Source organism: Alligator mississippiensis, chromosome 1, assembly GCF_030867095.1.
Source record: "Alligator mississippiensis isolate rAllMis1 chromosome 1, rAllMis1, whole genome shotgun sequence".
Taxonomy (NCBI): domain Eukaryota; kingdom Metazoa; phylum Chordata; order Crocodylia; family Alligatoridae; genus Alligator; species Alligator mississippiensis.
In genome coordinates, this window is record NC_081824.1 from 407,950,531 (window position 1) to 407,966,050 (window position 15,520).

General features: G+C 39.7%; 1 protein-coding gene across 4 annotated transcripts in view; it reads left to right on the forward strand.

The window, feature by feature from the left end:
• NAA16 (N-alpha-acetyltransferase 16, NatA auxiliary subunit) overlaps positions 1-15,520 on the forward strand; it is a 103,285-nt gene that overhangs the window by 58,999 nt on the left and 28,766 nt on the right. The window contains exon 10 of one of the 4 annotated variants that reach the window (XR_009460893.1): positions 7,514-7,679. The exons of the other annotated variants lie outside the window; for them this stretch is intronic. The gene's annotated coding sequence lies outside the window, so the exon portion shown is untranslated. The remainder of the gene's footprint in view (positions 1-7,513; positions 7,680-15,520) is intronic. 4 annotated transcript variants of the gene reach the window in all.

The window sequence follows — 15,520 nt, forward strand, 5'->3', positions numbered from 1 at the left end:
GGACAAATGTACTTTTTATTTAGCTGCTTTAAAAAGGGGAGAGACCTGCTGTTTGCAAGCACAAGTTAGCTGTTAAATATATGTGATCCTGTAGCAATACAAGTGATCAAACTTGCCCCAAATTTGACTCTAAATTAAGCAGTGTTAAATTTGGAGAGGTTTTGCTATTGTTCTGTTGCTATATTTGCAGATGTAGCAGCTCCACAGTAACAGTTTATATACAAGTCTGTTGATATTGTTACGGTTGTAATAATCAAGTGTAGTATCTGTTCTTATCAGTTTAATATCTCTTGTGTTGAAGTGATTTAAAAAAAAAACCCTTTTGTACAGCTTGTGTAGTGCAGGCTATTCTGCAATGCATAATATGTTTTAAGTTTTCTTAAAATTATCAGGAAATGAGTTGATTTCTGTCTGCTGTTTTTAAATAGTATTTAGCAATAAAGCAATGCCATGCAGTGGTGCACAGCAAATTATGACATCATAACTGTGATATTTTCTTAGGCGGTGAAAATAAAACACAGGTAACTTCTTGGGTACAGTAACCTGGAACTTTTGACAAATTAAGCAAGTAGGAAAAACATATGACACTGACTTCTTAGTTCATAGGAAAGGTGGTTTTGATGGGTTGATGTTATTTTTTGAGTCTTGCAATGATAATACAGTTACTTTTTGTCATTCAGCTACTTTAAGTACATGTGAAAATTATCATTTAGCACAAGAACTTTGATCAAACCATACCAAGAAACATGCACAAATTACCTAGCAGGGATGTACTAAGTTTATAAACAAAGCTTCAGAGACAAGTAATTATAGATTAATAATAATACTGTTGCAGTTTTATGGGACATCTGACTTGAAATAAATTAACAAACACAGAGAACTCACCTGAAAAAAATGTTAAAAAATGTGGGGAATCTGTGGAACCTGTTTGTTGCAATTCCAACTCTTAACCTTGATTCCAAATATAAAGTTTATAGGTTGTGTCCAAAATAGGAACAGCCTGCATTATGGTTCATGGAAGTAGATTTCCAGGTCCATTGCTTTTCTAGCACTGTAAAATCTACAATGAATGGGAATGCAATATTAGCAGCCAGTGCATCAGTTGGCCAGCAACTTGGAAGTAGTCAGAAAAAATAGGATAGGCAAATTTCTGAATTTTTCTTTTTTGAGAAGCTGTTATTCTCTGACAGATCACCATCAGTTAAACATGTTGCATGTTACTTTTGATTAAGTCAAACCCCCTTCAGAAGTAAACTGATAAATACATTTGCATCTCTGACAACTGATATGTGGTAGATCCAACAACTTAGAATTATGCATTTGAATATTGTGTTTCTGTTTAAATTGCAGAATTACAGAAGTTTTTGTTTTGATCAGAATGCTTTTTTATGTTTAGAAAATGGATGATCACACAACGAATTTCTGTGTTTGTGATTATTTCATAAACTCTTCTTTCAATTAGTGTATTTCTAGAAAAAAGTATGGGAGGAGCTTGTTTTGGGAAAGTTATAACTAACCTGATAGTAAGTGCCATGTTAGAGAAGATCATTATACATTTCTGATGATTCAGTCACTGATGCTTCAAAGAATAATGTCCACAATACCTCTGGCTCTGTAATACTGTGCTGTTATAGGGTGCTGAACTTAATTCCAGTTTTAGATAATATTGTGTTTACAGTATTACTAATCTGAATATATCAAAAATATGTAAGAGACTTAACTCAAACTGCTCTTTCCCTTTTGTGGTACATGATAGTATGTTACAGAAGATCTTCTAAATATTACATTATACAATACAATTTATAATGCACCAAGTTGTGGGACTTTTACACTTCCTTTGAAAGACTACTATATAATTTTTAATAGAGTTTCCAATCAGGAAGTTTTTCTCCCTGATTTTCCCATCCCAAGCTAAACTTTAAATTTAATTCCTGGTTGTATTCCTGTCATTGAACCACATAAAATTTTCTTTCTTTCTTTGTTTTACCCCTGTAAAAATCAGCCTAGTTCTGTGAGATTAGAAAATGTAATGGCATCACAGACTCCTCATATATTGCCTTTGGTCTTGCTGAGTAAAAACTGCAGGTCTTACCAGGACTTCCTTTGATACCTTTGCACCATTTAGCCAGTCACTCATTCTTAATACTTGCTGTTAAGCAAAATGCTCTTCAGTTGAAAAAATTGAATAAAATTGAACAATCTATCCCCTGTGGTATTCAGTGCTAAATACAGTAATTTGAATGTGAAAACTGTTTTCTGAAGGCAGCTATAAAATGCTTATTCCTGGTTTCAGTAAAGTTCTCTAGATTATGCCCGCATTTTTCCAATTTCTTGTTGAGTTAGGACAACTTTGGCAAATGAATTATTCTTTTTTCCTGTTGCTCATTCCACTGTAGTGTTTCCTTGAATGAGAATACTTTCTGACTCCTACAAGCTGTTTCTTGGGGTGTGTTGTTGCATTTATTGTTCTGGTAGAACGCAGGATGCTAGAATAGACAAAGTGACAGTCCTTAATGTGTTTAAAACATAAACTCTTCATAGCCCAATAACAGTACTTCTTGTTTAAAATGTAGTTTAGAGAGCTGCATTATTCAAAGTTGAGCAGAAGGCAGGGTAGATTTTCATCTTATCGAATAACTAAATCATAGGATAAATTAGGATAAGTTTTTACAAGCCCAGATTCACTTTGTCAGAAGCTGTGAAAAGACCTGGACAGAACAGTGTATAAACTGGAGAGAGTGATTGGAATACAAAAGCTATGAAAGGAGGGAGAGTTGGATCGGGAGAGGCAGTGCTGGGAGAGGCAAGCAACTTATAGCAACAGAGGGGTCACAAAAACTAGTCCGGGTAATGGGATATGATTCTGGTCACTGTTTCAATTGCACTTAACACAATCCAATTTGTAGATTACTTCTTGATTTGCAATTTCCCTTTCTTAAAATATTTTAAAGTTTTTTGTTGCTTAAGAGCAACTGTCCTGAGGGCAGCAATGGAATGTCCAGGGAGGTTAACGTGTTCTGCTACAGGTAGGCTTTTGTGACTTTCTGGAGCTGATGTCAGATCATTGTTTACTCATTCTTGCACATAAGGATCACTCTGAGCAGGTGATGGCATATATGACATTGTTTTAGTTGCAGGCAAATGAACCTTGGATGTTATATTTATTCAGTGTTATTTGGTCCCATAACTATGGAGTCTGTATTGATTAAGACACACATCTGGCATCTAGGGCTGTTGCAGGGCATGGTGTCCTAGAATGGAAACTAGGTAGTCTGTCCTTTGAAAGATGCTGTTTTGAGGTTAGGGGACTGTCTGAAAGCTGGCTTGGGTTTGTTCCTCATACCTATTTTGAGATGGTAGTCCTCTCAAATGATATCCAGGAGGGGTTGGATATCATTATTGTGTATAAGGCAGTAGTTTTCAACTTTTTAAATTTGTAGACCCCTAAATATTTTTTTTTATGGAAGTACAGCCCCCTTTGGAAATTTTGAATGGAGGTGCTGACCCCTTTGAAATATAACTATGGGCATTCACATACTTTTGATTGATCACAGTCATCTTGCACAAAACCCTTAGACATAGTCTGTGGAACCCCAGAAATCTGTGGAGCACAGGTTGAAAACCACTAGTCAGAGAAGTTCAAGCTGGTGACAGCCAGAGGGGTTCTATTGTTTTTGTCCTGGGCTTGGTATTGTAGCAGGTTGGAGTTAGGTCTGAGTTTGGATTTGTTTATTTGATTGGCTATAGATCTGGGATTGTATTGTGATTGTAAGAATCCCTGATCCAGATCCTTAAGATGTGCATCCCGGTCGGTGGGATCAGAACAGATGCAGCTGTAATGTGAAGCTTGGCTGTAGATGGTAGATCTAGTTGTGTGCTGAGGATGAAAGCTGCTGGCATCAAAATAGTCATGACAATTGGTTGATACAGTGTCGTTATGAAGTGGTTATTGCAAATCTTCACTGTGGTATCCAGGAAATTGATTTGCTGTATGGAGTATTCCAGAGTTACTTTGATGGAGGGGTGTAAGTTGAAGTCCTGGTAAAATTTCTCTAGAGATTCCTTCCCATGTATCCATACAGTATAGGATATAGTCACAATTACTTAGTTATCAAAGTTTATCAAAGGACTCTAGATGTAGTCAGTTTAAAATCTCAACCATCTTTTAAGACAAGAGATAACATTATAGTTTGATTCTATTTAAGGGGGACAAAAATGATATAACACAGCTTATTGTAGTCTTTCATTCAGTGTTTAAGGGCCATCTTTGTTTAGGTTTCATTGAAGACTCTGGCGTTAGGGGGACAAACAGAATTCTCACTCAACTTCACAGAGCAGAGTTGTTTCAGGTCTGCTGATTTTATGCAATCTCTGCCTTTCCTTGTGATACTATATAGTGATTGAATTCACTTCCACAAAGAGATTTTAGAATTTATTTTAATTGCAAAACTGCTTTGAAGTTACCTTCCATATTATTAGAAAGTTTGAGAAGAATATGTTGATTCCACCAATTTTCCTCTTACAGTCATACTTAAATTGGTGCTTATCTTTTACTGAATTTCTTGATCTGCCTGCTATTAGAATTGCTACTGTTTGGTGACTCACTCAGTGGAGTAAGTCCCCTCAGCTTCCCTTCCTTTGAGCTCCATTAAGGTCTGTCTAGCAGCAGTATTCACCAATGAAGTTCCTTGGTCTTCCCTGACCTGGTAGTAACAGAGTTTGTTTTTGTGGGGGGGGGTTTGGGCTTTCAGGGTATAATACATACTGACCCACTGATCAGAGAACCTATCCCACCTTCATCTTCCTGAAACTTTCCATCCCTTCCAATAATGATCCCTCTAGCATCTCACTCTTAAAATGATCTTTTTTGTGGCCATCACCTTGGCCAGGAAGGTGAGCCAGTTACTGGCACGTGCAGCAGTCTCCATATATCTTGTTCCTTAAGGAGAAGAAGGCATTCTGAGATGTCATGCAGAACTCATTTGCATGATAGTTCTTTGTTCTTCCCAAAAGGACAAGGCAGAAACACCTTTGTAGGTGCAGCTCTACTATCATACATTGGCAAAATCAATTTTCTCCCAATTCTGTTTGATTAGAAACTTGGCTGTTGGAAAGACTAGGCTGTTTCATTCACAAAGACTATCAAACTAAATAACATTACTTTTCTCCCATACAGCTGGCCAGCATACCTTTCCTACTGACTAGCAGTGCTTACTCCACACAGTCCAAACAGTGGTGCCTGCTCCACCACTTTGGGGAGGGCAGGAAGGGCCCCAAGGTGGTATGCCATGTGAGTCAACTCAGACCCAGGGTCAGGACTGGGTGTTGGATGACAGGGCTCTACATCTATATCTTTGACACCCCTGTCCTACAGTACTCTTCTTTAAAACTCTGTAGTATGTATGGATCTCACAACTTGACCTCCATCTCTGCTTTTGGGGTCCTGAACTTGCCTGGATTTTTTTTAATTATTAGGGAGCTTGTGGAGGGTCATGGCGATTCTACCTTTGGTATACTTGGACAGGATTGCAGAGAGGTACAGGGAACATCCATGGCTCATACAGATGCTGCTACTCAAAAAAGGCTTTGACTTTGCATTTATGGGTCAAATGCTTGCCCAGAGTGGGCACCAAACAGACTTCATCTGTTACAAAAACTGTAGTTACCATAGGGTAAGTAAGCATTTTTGTTCTGGTTCTGTGGAGGCAATGAATTAAAATAGATTCATTTTACTTTTGTTATCTTGTCATAATTAATCTCTCTGCCACCGCCATCAGTATCTTCTGGAGGTGGAATTCATTTTCCACTTTGCTTCTCTATTAATAAGCATATTCAAAGATGTCATTAGAACCTGTCTTTTTGTCAAATGTATGCTACATTTGGTGATGAGTCAGTTTACATTTTCATCTTCATTTCAGTCTTTCTTATCATAATATTTTATAACTGCTAACTTAAGAGCAAGAATTATAGCTAAGTAATTTTCTAATAATGGCTAAACTCAGAACTCCTGTACTGGTATATCATTTTAGAATATAGAGATGATGCTAATAGAATATATAAATGCTATTAATATTTTTATCCTATAGAATTGACATGGTTTCCTGTTAAAGGATTTCCATTCTTTTCTTTTTCTTTTTTCCTAGACATTTGAATATTTGTGTAAACAAAGCATGAGTTTAGAAGGTGTTTATGGGATTTTTTTTTGCTATTGGTGTGTATTCCTAAACTAATGAAAGAAATATTTTCATTATTGTATGGTTGCATAGATCAAGACTGAGTGTACTATTGTACTAAACTACATGGAGAGTTCGTCAAAGGTGTATATCATACACATTTACCTATACATGAAACTGGGACACTTACAGGGAGAGTGTATGTAATTATGTATATTCTTATGTTTCAGGGAGAGATATATGTAGAATGTATATTCTTGTGCGAATACTAAATTTTTTAGATAATTTTTTTTTAGTTTTTAATGTGAGAGAGATATTTTCCTTCTAATGGTGTCTTGTTTGTTTTGGGGGATAATAATGTAGCTATCTTGTAGCTTTTTCCATTTTAGTTTAGTTCTGATGTTTTATTGCTTTGTTATTATTAGGGATCCTTGTTTTCTCTGATTAAAAAAAAAAAAATCCCCAATTTTCAGATGGAAAAAAAATAACCCAAAATCCAAATTTTTCCAGGATCAAAATGAAACACCACTAATATGTGGGTGTTCACTCACTCACTCACTCACTCTAGTGGTGTTTCATTTTGATCCTGGAAAAATTTGGATTTGGGGTTACTTTTTTTCCATCTGAAAATTGGGGATTTTATTTTTTTATCAGAGAAAACTAGGATCCCTGGTTATTATATAGTATTGAGTTAGCCCATCAGTTTCACAAGTTTGTTGTATCTGAAAGGTACTAAAAATTGTATCATGTTTGACTTCAAAATATTTCTGATGATACAGTAACAAAAATCTAGACATTCATACTGTGTTCACTACAATGGTATTGGAGTAGCTAATTAGCACTAATTTAAATGTTGCTTCAGGTTAGTAAGATTTAGAAGCTGAATATTTTGTAAGATCCCTAAGAATCTCCAGGAAGCAAAAATTTGTGCCCAGCTAATATCTTACCATGACATTACATCCGCCATATAAATTTACCATTTTTGAGTGAACAAGAGTTTTATTTTGCAGCAAATTTAAGCAGTTAATTTAATGCTTCAGAGTAGAAGCCACACCTTTGAAATTAATAATTAAAGATTTGTCATGCTTTGTGGGCAACTCCCCAGATGTATTGGAGAGAAATTTTTAATGCCGTTCTCCATTCCTGTCCTTCCAAATGAAAAGAGAATATGAGATGTAGAAAGCCTAAAATAAAATTCCATTTTCTTTGTCACCGATGAATGTTCAGACGCATACTCTTTGGTTCCCAGTACATGCTGCCCTATATCCATGAGATTTAAAATCCAAAGAGTGAAGACATTCAATTAGTCAACATCAAGGTTTGCATCGATTGTGTTGCAGGTGCGTTGATTCCATTGAAGCTCGACATCAGCGCACATGTGCCTTATTTGAGTAATTTTAAAACATGGAGACTGTGAGGATTTTCTGGATGAGAGAAAATGTCTGGCTGGAAGAAACGTCAGAAACATCAGTCTCAGAAAAGGTATAAGACTGTCTACACAGGAAGGTAGGCTGTCTCCCCTGAAGACCTTTTCTTTTCCCCTCATAAAAGATGGCTTTATCTATCTTTTATTTGGAAAGCTAACTTAATTTAAGACAAGTTATGACTGAGTCTTTTAGCCGAGCGCCCTCCGTTAAGTGCTGGTACATAACATCAGGATGTGAAGGACATTTTATTCTGTTCTGAGTATCTTTACATTTTAAGGTAGAAGAGAATAACCAGGTTATACCAGCTGTTGTTCATACACAGCTCAGAAGGTTAGTTTTAGAGAGAGACTAAATTCTGTGTTAGAACCTTAGGGTTGAAATCTGTGATAAAGAAACTCATTAATGAGATCCTAAATACTGTGGTAACATAGCAAAATATAATTAATCTTTGGATAAGAAGGCAGAGAGAACATTGGGGAATCTTAAAAAGCGGAGGAAGTAGGAAGGCAGGAGATTCCATCAAGCAGTGCTAGGATTTGATTGTCATTATAGTGAGGATTGCAATTGTAATATAATAAATACATGAATGGTGGTTGGTTTGGTTTTCCTGAAGGAAGCACAGACTTCATGAAATATCAGCTACAGAGAATTAATTGTAAGTCTTCAAGATTAAGTAAAGACAGTCAAAAAGCCCAAGCCTGAATTGATTCAAACTTTGCAGGTTAGTCTAAACTGAGTAGATAGAACCAAGAAGCAAATGAATAGACATTCACTTTTGATTCCAGAAATGCAGCCACATGCCTGCAGTGGCTCAGGCTAGAAGCTGGGGGTTGCTAGAACAAGTTCTCTCTTCCCTTCAGCAGTGGCTGGAAGGCTGGAGGCAAGCTGGGGGAGAAGCCCTCCAGGCTTTTCTCCCTTCCGTGCTCAAGCTCAGGGGAGGGAGGGGACGTGGCCAGGCCCTGGCAGGCCCTCTGAGTATGACTGGGGGAGAGTTTAAACCCCTACCCAAGCCTGCGCAGATGCCAACCAGGGTGTCCCTGGAGGGGGTGGGAGGAAGCAACCCCTGCCAGGCTTTTCCCTTGCTCCCTGGTGGAGGGGGGGTGGGGTCCAGACCCTGGCACCAGGCCAGCATGCTGAGGCAGAGGAGAGGGGGAGGGGAGTAGGGTTTAAACCCTCTCTCCCACTGACATGGGACCCTAGTTGGGGTCTGCTTGGCAGGGGTGCAGCAGCCTCTGCCTGGCTTTGCTCCACTTGTTGCTCCAGTAGCCAGCATGCTGAGGTGGAGGGAAGGGAGGGGGGTTTAACCCCCCCTTCCCACAGGACCCCAGCCCGGGTCTGCCTGGCAGAGGCACAGCATCCCCTGTCAGGCTTTTCCTTGTTTTCCACTCACGCAGAGGGGCAGGGGCATGGCCAGACGCTGGCCCCAGGCTGGCATGCTGAGGGGCCTGTCCTATGCCTCAGCATGCCAGTCCAGGGTCAGCATCTAGCCATGCCCCCACCCCTTCTGCACGAGTGGGGAAAAGCCTGGCAAGGCTCCTGCCAGGCAGATATAGGCCAGGGTCCCATGCCAGTTGGCAAGGGGGTTTAAACTCTCCTCCCTCCACTCTGCCTCAGTGTGCCAGCTCAGGGCTGGTGTCTGGCCATGCCTCTGCCTCCTCTGCTTTGGAGGCGAGTGAGGAAAAAGCCTGTGAGGGGCTGCTCTGGCCCTGCCATGTAGACCTGGCTATGGTCCCGAGCAGAGTTTCCCACCCCCTTTTTAGCCAGCGGGAGCAGTGATAGTGTTCCAGCTAGGGAGCAGAGGGGCAGAGTCAACCCTACTCCGCTGGAGTAGAAGGCACAGCACAGCCCAGAGCTTCAAAGCATCCTGGGATGCTGGGGGGATCGAGTTAACTTGAACTAGGAAGGGGTCTGGGATAGACGTTCCATAAACTAGTTTGACCTAAATTAGTCAAGTGTGATACTACATTCAACTAGGCTTATCTTAAACCTGTTTCATCCATTTTGAAAGCGGTTTATGCGCATTGAACTTCTGTTTTGTTACAGGTTTAAACCGGTTTCTGATCACGTAAACCGATTTATATGTAATTTCGGTCCCTAGCCCAAGAGCTGCATTTTATCGTCACAGAGATTTTGGAAAAGAGTTGTCTTTGCAGACACTGATTTCTACAATGAATTGGTACCTTTTTAATAGTTAAGATCCAGCATAATAGGCTCAACAGCACTGTTTTCAGATTCTCTGCTACAAAGCTGAAATTGACAATTGTGGTAATAGGAATAGCAAAGCTTGTCTGAAAGCTTTAGTTCTCAGTGTTGCCATGCATTTTTCCCCATATACAGAGAACTAGTATGGATCAAGCCGGTTCTGTACACGTGACCATAAAGACATTAAGGTCACAACAGATTAGGTTCTAATACCTGTCTTTTCAAAATCTTAATCGAGATTGGTGGTGCCCAATTTATCCAGCCCCATGGGATGGATGAGTGGCATGGAGGTGTGAATGCCTTGGCATGGCCCATGGGCGGTGCATAGAGAATGACCTGTTAAGAAAGAAGTGATTTGTCTTGAGCCTGTCTGGTCACAACTGGGCTGTATGGCATAGCTTAGTAGTAGTTCCTCAGATAGTCAGGTATTCGTTCCAGTTTATCACCTTTTGAACAGCTGCTTGATGGAAGATGCATAGCATGCTGAAACTATAGGTTACATACATAAATACTATTGTGTAGATTGGTACAACCACTATAGTTGAATTAGCAAAGTGAATGATAGCCACAGCAGTGAATGTGGTTTTCTCTTAACCTAAACGGTTATTCCATTCCATTATTTGTGACAGATTTTTTTGTAACTTGTAAAAAATGGAATTGACGGTAGAAGTCTCCTTTACCAGCGCTAGGGGGAAACTATAGGTAGAAAACAAGGTTATGGCTATGTATCTTTTCAGACTTTTAAAATAAGAGCTAAGGCTGCTATCTTGCAAAGGCATTCCCATACGTAACTGTTCCCAGGACAGTTTCATTGACTTTTGTGGGTGAGCAAGTTGCGTGTGTTAAGTACTTGCAGAATGTTCTTATGTTGCTTCCTTGCTTTAAAAACATAAGCACTTAAAAAACAAAACAACAACCTCCCCCCCTTCTCAGTTCTTTATGTGAAGTATTAACGTGTAATTTTTAGCTGGGATAGTGTTTAAGGCAAGCACTTTTATAAAAAATAACATTGCCTATTTATGCAAAAAGCCAAAATCTACAGAGATTCTAGGATAGGTTCATAATTCTAAGTAATGACATGTCTTTTTAATAAGCTGTTTACTTTGCAAAACTTTTATATGTACTAAAATGTATAGGGAGTAATAATGGCTAAAAAGTAGATTTGGTATAAAAAGGAAAAACAATTGAAGAGATCCCTCTTTCAGTGTGAGGCAGGGTAGCAGGAGTGGAAAGATGTTTTCTGTACCTACATGCGAATGGGCTTAGGAAGCATGGCTGGGATGGGCCAGATGCTTTGCTTTCATCAGTGAGAGGCAGGGAGGCAGAAGGAAACAGTGTGGAATGAAGTTTGGGGCTGTTGTTCTGTGAGTCTGTTATTTATCTTTTTTATTGTAAACTGCTGTGAGCCTTTCTGCATGGGGTGGGATATAAATCTAAAGAGTACTTAATATACAGGAATAAGCTTGATTTTTTTTTTTGCAAGCATTTGACCCAAGCGCAGATTTGAACGAGTAATTCTGAGGGAGGATTGGTCACTTGTAAGATTTAGCTGCACCACATAAGAGATTTGGATTATATTTCTAGTTCTGCCTGAAGTGGTTGGTGCAATCTTTGAATTACTTCCTTTGTAAAATGGGGAGAAGCTGAAATGTGTCTGTAATCTTCTGTGAGGAAAATATGAAGCTTTGTTCATTAAGGCACACGAAAAGATAAGAAAATTATAAACACCAATCAGCACATGAGGTAAGGATTGTGTATATGTAGTCTTCTAGCTCACAGTGCAGCTTCTTCACTGCTATCAAATTCAAGCTAAATTGCAAGTAACTCAAATTCAAGTTAAAATGCAACTGTTACACCTGCATGATTTTGTAGAGATACCAGTGTAGTAAAACTGCTCCAGCTTTAACCTTGATTCATTCAGGGTCAAAGTTAGGGTAGTTCAGACAACTAGCATTGCTATAAGATCATGTAGATTTAACAAGTACAATGTAATAATTGCTGTGTGCTCCTGAGCAGCCAGTCTTCCCTTCCCTGTTAAATCAGTTAAATTGTACATTTATCTGTACCCAAATTCTATATCTTATGTATATATTGTGGTCCCTCCCCCCCCCTCACTTCATAACTTAGTCAAATGTTGAAGGATTTTCTAGGAACAGTAGAAGGCATAGTTTTGGCCTCAGAATTGTTTCTTTGTCATACTTCCAGTTCTTGTGTCAAGTGAGATCTTTGTTTATATTGCATAACTTTTTATACATATTTTTTTTAATGACTAAGGTGTGTTCGGTTTAACACCTCAAAAATAAAGCCCAGGCAGAAATCAGACACTTGAAATATCACTTTAATCATTGAGGCTTTAGTTATTCAGTGAAAACCAATATTCATATTTGTAAATTGCTTAGACCAGGAGTGCTCAACCCCCAGGCCACAGGCCGGATCTGACCCACAGAGCCATGCCTTCTGGCTGATGGGGATTCCTGCAAATTGGGAATATGGTGGTGTGGGTGTGGTGGGCCAGATCCAGGCCCACTTGGGCCATTGCCGTGCAGGGGGATCAGAGTTGGCCTTTCTCCAGATCAGAGCAGGCTGCTCTCCTCACCCCCCCACCCCCATGCTCATCCAGAGAGCAACCTTGATATGGGCTCCCCACCCCCTTGACCCCAACATTGGAACCATACTGCTCCTTGCTTTCCCACATGACCAGATAGGGGCTGCTGCTGTACCCCTTTCCTCCCATGTGCCCAGTTTGGGGTTGCAGCAACCCCTGGGTGACTGGATTGGGGTGGGCTGCACACAGCCTCATGGCTGGTTTGGGCCCCTGCTGTGCGGACCCCATGTACCAGATTGAGCCTACGGCTGGATCCAGCCCACAGATGGACCTAGGATTGTCCATCCAGCCTGCAGGACAAAAATGTCAGGCACCACTGATTTAGACTACTTTAGTGTTGCTGTTGCAGGTGCTCTACTTGCAGTGTATCTGTAGTAAAAAAAATTTCAGATAATCACTGAGAATAAGGACCAGTTTAATGTTTAGAATAATGATAATACTCTAGGTGGCTAAATAAATGTGTAGTAAAGTGTTTTACAAAACTAGTTAGAAACTCCAGTCATGATTTCAGTTTTCATGACCTGAATGATGCTGGAGACTTAAAACTACCGTTTTACTGACTAGTCCTAGCAGGATGTCCAGTATTGCAAAATTGAATACAACAGAAATAAAGTTTCAAATCTGAAGGAATCCTTAAATTTTCTATTAGCATCATAAAAGTTTCCTTCTTGTTGAGACCCCATTGCCATTTAATTATGAAGGTACTGAATAAACTACTGCTTAATAAATAATTTGGGACATTTTTTAATATTTACATGCAATAAAACTGTCATATTTAAAAACTTGAGTTTGTAGCTTACTCCTTTAACTATGAAATGAAGTAGAATTGTATTATTCCCTTTAATTAGATGATTGTAGTTAATAGAGATCAACTTTTGTTCAGTTTTAGGCTTGTCTAATACATTTAGGCTGCTTGCAGATGTGAAAAAAAAACAAAAACAAAAACCCAAGCTTTACTGGAAGAAGCAGTGCATTACTTTGACTGGTTATGCAGTGTCTGTATAGATCAGGCACTTCAGCAGGGCTTTTTGGTGCTTTTAGCTAAAGCTGATTCAATCAGCTATTAGATAAAAGTGCCAAAGAAGCCCCACTAAAGTGCTTGATCTATACCAATGTTGGGTGATCCGGGTTCAATTAAGATGCTGCTGCTTCTTGACACGTGCTGGGCTCGTCTTGGAAGTGCGCCCACTTGACTTTAAAGTGCTGCTACTTTTTTTTTTTTTAATGTCTGCAAGCAGCCTTGGTGCTCTGCAACACTCAGGGATTATAGCCCTGTGTGTTGGGGAATGAACTTCATCACAGTTTTGCTGTTTATGCTTGAGATTACTAATGTTGTGGAAAGGGGCAGGAAGTAAGCAAAGTCTCTGATGAAACATACTTTTTCTGTGACCCTTTTGCCATTCTGCCTTTTATGGAGAGAAGGGTTATATTTTTGCCTCTTTCAAGCACAGGTCAGATATACAGAACTTTAGACTTGGCCTAATAAGGGAAAAGATCTGTTAGGGCACAGATTCTCCTGAAATGCAGAATTACTACTTCTTGCATGCATTCTGGTGTTCCTTGTGACAGATTCTCACTACTGGTCCTCTTTGGGTAATATTATATATTCCTGCCAAACAGTGTGGGTTTTATGAAAATCTATAAAATGGTATTAGTCCCTAGTTCCCAGACAATTTGTTTAACGTTGCTCAGAACCAGGGACACTTACAAATCTGCAAGGGATTTTGATGAAATCATTTTACTATTCTCTTGCCTAGAGCCATAAGATTTCATTAGTGATGGGGCAGAGAAGTTTATGACTTCATTCTTCTGAAAAACTCTGGCTGACACTGGTCCAAAAGGTACACATAGAACAATTTAAGACTGAAAAGATCTTCATTTATATATCGGGTGATGATGCATCCCAGTTTGGCCAGGACAGTTGCAGGTTTCATAGGCTGTCCTGGCATCCTGGCCAGTTGGTGAAAACTGAAACAAAAGTCCCAGAATTGGCCCCCTAACACAGTCCCTTCTTTCTCTGCTGACTCTACTGCACATGAGTGTGTGCCAGCAGAGTTGAACTTAAGGAAAACAGTGCCTTGGGTGAACTTGTATTTTGCATTCCCCCCGCCCCACAGGTCAGGGGCGCTGCTGGAGGCAGGGGTATGAGGCACAGTTCAGCAGGGAGGCAGGGTGGCGTGGTGTGCCTGGCAGGTACCGCTGCTGTGCAGGAGCAAGTTGTGTGGACTGGAGCAGGTGACACAGTTACCTACAGGGTTTAATCAGCCCAGCAGCTGGGCCCAGCAGCTCCTGACCAGCAGCTGGAGGCAGAGTTGGGCTGGGCACTGTTCCAGTCCATCTGCCTTGCTCCTGTATAACAGCAGCAGTGCTGCCTGGCACACCATGCCCCTCCATTTTCACTTGAAACAGTGTCCCAGGTTTCCTTAATAATATGGTCCATATATACACTTATACCAAATACCATCATAATCCAACAGACACACTGCAGAAATCCAATACAGTGTAAACAGAAATTCATACCTGTCGTCCTAAAGCTATTTTTGCTGGATTCTGTGAATGATCAATATTAGTGGTAAGCCTGACTTCTCAAGTTACTAGTTCTGACTATATATTATTAGACCAGGCATGTTTGGCATTTGTTTTGAGATTATTATCTGTGGATTACAGTTGTTACAGATTATCATAGATATTTGTTTTAGAGCTGAAGTGGAGTAGAGACCATGTCTACTCTAAAAACTTTTTTCCACAGTACTTCCAACTCATAGGACTCTGTCTGTTACTTTTAATAGAATTGCTTGTAATTATGTGCAAGTTTACCATTATTATGTGTCTTTATGAGGTTTGCCTGTTTTAGTACTTGCCGTAGTCTAGCACTTCCTAGTTTACACAGCACAAGAAAGCTTTGTAAAAAGGCTTACCGAGGAATGGATTACCTTTAAGACAGGCACATAGATGACCAGTTGCAACATGTAGGACAGATTTGTTTAGATTGTTTTCCTACATACGGACTTGAGAGAAAGTGACTGGATGAGCCAGTTGGCTCTAGTAAGTTGTCTATTCTGCATTGCAGAACATCTAGAACCAGTTCATACTATGCCAGCTGATTAAACCCT